The following is a 7,159-nucleotide window of genomic DNA, read 5'->3' as shown; positions in this document are numbered from 1 at the left end:
TGTTCAGGCTGGTATAACAAAAATACCATAGACTGGATGGCTTAAACATTTATTTCTCATAGTTCTGGAGTGTAGGAAGTCCAAGTTCGTGGTGCCAGCAGATTCAGTGTCTGGTGGGAACTTGCTTCCTGGCTCCTAGACAGCCATCTTCTCCTTGTGCCCTCACATGGCAGAGGATGTAAAAAAGCTCTCCTTGATAAGGGCACGCATCCCTTTTAAGAGGTCTCCATCCTCATGACCTAGTCACTTCCCCAAACCTCACCTCTGATTATCACATTGGAGTTTCGGGTTTCAACATGTGAGTTTGGGGGGCACACAAGCATTCAGTATGTAGCAAAGTTGTTTTAGACAAGAGGAAAGTGTCTTTTCTTTGTCAATATATGTTTACTAAAAATTAAAGAAATATTGCAGGAAGTTTTCTTCTGTATTTCTGTAAAGCATCAAACCTCTAGTGTGTATTGATCTTTTAAAAGGTAAAGTTACTGAGTGACTAATTTTGATTACTATATACAGTCTGGTGCTGAATATATACTATTTGAGAAAAAGGGTATAAATGGTATAGTCTCCTTAGGATAAGAGGCAGAACAACATACTGATTAAAGAGAGAGACTGTGAAAGAAGATGAAAGAAGAATGTTTTGGTCTGAATCCCAGCCCCAGTACGTAGTAGCTGTGTGCCCTTGGGGAAATTACATAACTTCCTGAACTTGTCTGTGTCACCATTGTTTTCTTATTTAATCTATAAAAGAAGGTGTTAACTATATTTTCTACCTGATAGAGCTGTTATGACTAAGGCTTCACAGACACGTAATAGGTTTTCAGTTAACTTTAGTGCTTATTATTTTAGATATTATGAAATAGATTTTCTATTTTGCTTATCATTGACTAGGATTATTACAGATGAGAGAAGAGTCTACAGTCTCACTGGACCACTGACGGTATATTAGATAGAATATGTTTCAGTAAACTGAGAGAGAATTTACTTCTCTGAAGTACTAACTTTAAGCAGTATTCATATTTACTCATCTGGCAGAATATATTTTCTAAGGTGAAAGGCTTAAGAAATTCTCATCTGGTAAATGTGAAAAAAACCCTACATACTTATTTATTTCTTTAGGGGTAGCATTTAGTGAACACTTTTGACCTATGGGGCTTATTAAACTTACGACCATCTTCTTTGACTAGTAAAAGAAGTCATACTGCTCTTGTTCCCAGAAAGTCCTTTCATTCCCTGAAATGTACACTGCTGTCACACATAGTTTATCATTGCCTTTGGAAATGCCAAATCCCACTGAATCATGTGTCCTCACAGGCTCTAGGTAAAGTCATGGTGGAGGTATTTTCCTCTGCCTTCAGGTATCTTCATTGTTTTCTCCTTCCTCTCTACCTTTTTTATCATAACCTACCTGTGAAGCCTACATTTACACTAATGCATAAAAAACAACTGATGCTAACTTACACTAATAGTTTCTCCAGGAACCATTCGACTCTCTGGTAAGTTTTAAGGGTCCACAAACAATAGTCCAAATCAGTACAGGACCAAATCAGGTAGGTCTAAAGCTTGTTCTTGCAAATAGAGTTTGATTAGAGAACAGTCACACTCATTTGTTTACATATTTTCTGGCTACTTTTACACTATAAGGGCAGAGTTGAATAGTTGAGACAGAAACTTACGGCCCATGAAGCCTAGACTTTATACTATCTGCCTTTTCACTGTAGAAGTTTTCTGTTCCTAGTCATAAATTCTAGACATGATCCTCTGAAGGGAACTTTCAGCAAGTTGGACATTGACTTCCCTCTCTGTCCTTAAAAAAAGTTCTCTCTCTCCTTAACCTTATAGACACACACACATGCACACACTCCAGGTACATTTATTCTGTCTAACCATAAACTATAAAACTTGGACTAACTAAAGAGTCACCATCACCCAACTGAATGTTCTGGATAATTATCTTATTTATTATGATGTGGTATGATTTCAATAGGTTGATCCCATTTTGACCCTCTATTTAAGCACAAAATTGAATCTCATCTTTTATATTTTACACTAAATTTGTATCCCTTAGTCTATGATTCCTCTAGGGTAGATAGGAGTCATTGTCTTCATCTTTGTATCCAAGGATCTCAAAAGGTAAGACTAGAATAGATGTGATGAAAAAAATGAATGGATGTAATGAATATAATCTTTATCATCTATCATTTTCTCTAGCTTCTTTGAAAAAATCAAAATCTTAAGTAGAAAATCATTAAGTGTAGGGATAGTGTCATCCAGAAGTGATCCTTATTCACTGCTGATAGAGTGTAAATTGGTACAAGCGCTTTTGGCATAATAAGTAAATCTAAGGTGCAGGTATCACATGACTCAAGAATTCTACTCCTAAATATGTACTCTAAAGAGATGTGTATCCATGTATACCAGGAAATATATATAGAAATGTTCACCAATTTTTCGTAAGAACCAAAACCTGAAAAATAAACAAATGTCCATAAACAACAGAAAGGGTGCACAAATTGTGTTATTTCTGCACGCGTTTGCAAAATGACAGGTTTATTTTTGAACTTCTTCACTTATCCACTGGATACAGCTGCAGAATTTTATCACTGTTGTAATGAGCATGAGTGGTTGAGTATAATGAATGGGCTTATGAGCTTGGATCTATGTGGTCCCTACAGAAATCCTCTTCTATCTGGGGGATTCAGTTTTCAGGTAATCTGTCAAAGATCTGGCTTCCTTTGAAATGTTAAGAAGAGCAAAATTTTATAATTCACTATTTTTATATCTACAGTAAATATCAAATTCAAGAAAATCATCCCTCTAGACAAGACAACATATAAATGTTGTTACACCTGAGTTGAACAAGCACAAATTCTAATCATCATAGTAAGGCAGTTTCTATGACATCAATATAATTTAGTCATTTCAGTTGACTCATCTCTCTAGGATCATGTATGCATTTCATACTTTGAAGAGTTAATGTTATTAGACTTTTAAAATGTATACTTATATAACCACTTTGACACAGATGGAGTAAGGGACTGGGATTCCCTTACTGAAACAATGAATGAAACAATGAACCCTGAGAGACAGGAAACAAATAGACCCTATGATTATCCAGCTTATGGTCTTAAGAGAGTTTTCCAGCTGTGTGCAGAGAGAAAGAGCCCAAATCGAACCTAATAGACTTCCTTAATTGGTTTAAAGAGATAAAACTGAGACTTTATGAGATCGAGTGGCTATGGTACTTAGGGTAAAATACAGGTGAGAAGAAGCTACATAGAGAACTCTTGAAATCTACATAGGGTTCCCCTCGAGTATGCAGCAGAGTACCGATCAGCATGTGTATGTGAAGAAACTAACCAAGAATGGGAGAAGAATCAAATAAAGTGGTTAGAAGAATAAGTACAGGAAGCTCTAACAGGTAGACTAGAAAAACTAATAATTCATAGGATACTGTGTAGTGTACTCAGAAGGCTTGTGTTTTATCAATGGGAAATAATTAGCCCTAGACTAAACACTTCTCTGATGTTACTCAACAAATCTTAAAAGCTAGGATGAAAATGTTTCTAAGTAACTTAACTGCATACCAGAAACCAAACTCAAAATACTTGTAGAAAAACAAAAAATACTCAGCTTTCAACAAGACAAAATTCATGATCTCTGGCATCCAATAAAAAATTACAGTCTCACAAAGAAGCAGGAAAACACAAACCATAATAAGGAGAAAAATCAATCACTTGAAAACAACCCAGACCTAACACAAATAATAGAACTAGCAAATAAGAACCTTGAAATAGTTATTATAGCTATATTCTATATGTTCAACAAGCTGGAGGAAAGATTCAATAGGGTAAGTAAAGACATGGATTAAAATATATATACTGTGGGACCCTGACTCCATTTTGTGTCCGCCATCTTGAATAGCTGTGTCCCCCTACATGACCCCTGCCTCCATTTTGTGTCTTCCATTTTGAATAACTATGTCCCTCCATTTTGTTTTGTGTCCTGCTCAAGCCACGCCCATTCCCATGGAAACCTTGCCCAGCAACCCTCCTCAGCCAATCAGCTAAGGTCACAATAGACCACCCCCCGCCTTGGAAAGCCCTTAACTGTTCCAAAAGTATAAAAGCAAAAAGGGAACTTTGTTGAGGGTCTCAGACTGAGTCCTGTGTTTTGATGGACTGCTGGGACCCTAGTTTGAACTAGCAATAAAGACCTATTTTGCTCTTACATCTTGTGACTGAGGCTGTTGACTGTGTCTCCAATGGGGAACTCAAGGAAACAGGGCACAACATTTGGGGGCTCATCTGGGATCCCTGTGAGGAGCAGCAGCCCCAGCCACCGGGTAAGGTCTTTATTGAATCTGGAAGGTGACTAGTCATGCCAGCTGCAGGCCGGCTGGAATAGAGGAGGCAGAAGTCTTTCCGTAGGACCTGCCTCCGTCTGGTGAAGGGCAACATAAGGCCGGGGCCAGCGAGTGTGCCAGGAGGCAGTTGACCCAGGAGGCAGAATTCCTTCTGCAGGACCTGCCTCCGTCTGGTTCAGGGCAATGTAAGACCAGGGCCGGCGGATGCGCCAGGAGACTGCTGCAGGCTCAGGACTGTGGTGAATGGTCCTGGGTCTGTGAGGTCAGTCTTCTCTAGAGAGAAGACTAACTGAAAGATATTTCTGTCAGACTTCTGGGAGAATTTGTTTTTTGGTTGGTTTCGTTTGACTTATTGTCCTGATTTGTGTTGTCATTATTTACTTTTGTTAGTCATATTGCCCTGTTTTGTGTTGTCGTTGTCTGGCTAGTTCTGACTTTTTTCCTCTATCACTCTTACTCTCACAGCCATCACTCAACTATGGGGCAAGGGCAATCTTCGCCACTGACCCTCATGACTGACCATTTTTCTGATTTCAGGATCGAAGCCCACAATCTCAGTTTGGAAGTCCGGAAGAGCAAACTCATAACCTTTTGTTCCACAGAATGGCCCGCCTTTGGTGTGGGATGGCCCCGAGAGGGGTCTTTCACCCTCTCTGTGATTCAGGCGGTTTGAGATAGAGTCATGGACCCAGGACCCGGAGGCTGCCCCGACCAGGCCCCCTACATACTCAGCTGGCAGTACCTTGTTAAGAATCCCCTCGCTGGCTAAAACCTTTTCTCTTTCCACCCACTCCCACGCACCTACCCCCCAGGGCCACCACCCCCAGCAGTCCAAGCCATGATAGCAACCACCTCGGACAACAAGAAGCTCCAAGGTCCTCTCAGAGTTGGCCCCCTATCCTAGTGCTCTTTATTTGGAGGCCGAAGCAGTCCAACCCACTGCGCCAGCGTTACCGCCTCTCCCTCCCCCATATCCGTGGGCTGGCAGCCTGCCTCCAGAGGACCCTGAGCCCCATCGGGCCTGCCCCACCTGGGACGGCTACCAGGGGGGCTAGTTTTTGGCACCAGGGGCAGACACCAGACCAGGCCACCAGGACTTGATGAAGTACTAGCTGGGCTGGAGCTGGAGATGGATGTGCAGGCTGCACAGCCAGAACCTCCAGGGGCACTCAGTGTTTCACCCGTGCCCTGAAGAAGGCACTGTTAGTTAAACTGAAGAGCTGCACGCCCGACTCTAGGTTCGCATCACTGCAACCAGTTTCCGATCAGATTGAACGCTGTAACTCTCTAGCATTTGGAGGCTACTTAAGTGAAGTGGTAGAAGAAAATACTCCACCAAAAATGGAAAAAGAAGGTTTAGAGATAATGATTGGAAAGAAGAAAGGTATCCAGGGTTATTACAATTTTTGTTACTTAGACTCAACCTTATTCTGCTTGTTTGCTTTTAGTTCTGTTCTGGACACTGTGTTACTTAGACCTAAAGAAAAGAATGATGTAGAATATTATAGTGAAACTCAAGAGCTGCTGAGGACAGAAATTGTTAATCCTCTGAGAATATATGGATATGTGTGTGCAACAAAGATTCTGAAACTGAGGAAAATACTTGAAAAAGTTGAGGCTGCATCAGGATTTACCTCTGAAGAAAAAGATCCTGAAGAATTCCTGAATATCCTATTTCATCATATTTTAAGGGTAGAACCATTGTTAAAAATAAGATCAGCAGGTCAAAAGGTACAAGATTGTTACTTCTATCAGATTTTTATAGAAAAAAATGAGAAAGTTGGTGTTCCTACAATTCAGCAATTGTTAGAATGGTCTTTTATCAATAGTAACCGAAATTTGCAGAGGCACCATCATGTTTGAGTATTCAGATGCCTCGATTTGGGAAAGACTTTAAACTATTTAAAAAGATTTTTCCTTCTCTGGAATTAAATATCACAGATTTACTTGAAGACACCCCAAGGCAGTGCAGAATATGTGGCGGCCTTGCAATGTATGAGTGTAGAGAATGCTGTGATGATCCTGACATCTCAGCTGGAAAAATAAAGCAGTTTTGTAAAACCTTCAACACTCAAGTCCACCTTCATCCCAAGAGACTGAATCATAAATATAACCCCGTGTTCCTTCCCAAAGGTTTACCTGACTGGGACTGGAGACATGGCTGCATCCCCTGTCAGAAAATGGAATTATTTGCTGTTCTTTGCATAGAAACAAGCCACTATGTTCCTTTTGTGAAGTATGGGAAAGATGACTCTGCCTGGCTCTTCTTTGACAGCATGGCTGATAGAGATGGTGGTTAGAATGGCTTCAATATTCCTCAGGTTACCACATGCCCAGAAGTCAGAGAGTATTTAAAAATGTCTCTAGAAGACCTGCATTCCTTGGACTCCAGAAGAATTCAAGGCTGTGCATGAAGACTTCTTTGTGATGCATACATGTGTGTGTACCAGAGTCCAACGATGAGTCTTTACAAATAAATGGGGTTAGATTGGAAATTGCATTCCCTTAAGGTAGACAGCATTGGACCGTGGATCCATTACTCGCACGTCCGGTGAGCCAACCCAGAGAAGACACCCGCACCTGCTGGGGAACAGTGGACAATGAAAGCACACCCGCAGAACCCCCTTAAGCTGAAGCTGCATTGCCACCAATGTCACCAACTGAATGCAGACCCATAGTGGGACAAGAATGCCCACTCAGGCACAAAAGAAAAGGGAGAAATATGGGACCCTCCTCAGCCAATCAGCTAAGGACACAATAGACCACCCCTCTTGGAAAGCCCCTAAATGTTCCAAA

General features: G+C 40.9%; 1 pseudogene; it reads left to right on the top strand.

Moving 5' to 3' along the window:
- The first annotated feature begins 4,261 nt into the window (after positions 1-4,261).
- Positions 4,262-6,840, top strand: LOC118967856 (ubiquitin carboxyl-terminal hydrolase CYLD pseudogene; annotated as a pseudogene).
- The last annotated feature ends 319 nt before the right edge of the window (positions 6,841-7,159 follow it).

Source organism: Manis javanica, chromosome 2 (assembly GCF_040802235.1).
Source record: "Manis javanica isolate MJ-LG chromosome 2, MJ_LKY, whole genome shotgun sequence".
In the NCBI taxonomy this organism is placed as follows: domain Eukaryota; kingdom Metazoa; phylum Chordata; class Mammalia; order Pholidota; family Manidae; genus Manis; species Manis javanica.
The sequence above is the reverse complement of the archived record's forward strand: the minus strand, read 5'-3'. Positions and strand labels throughout refer to the sequence as shown.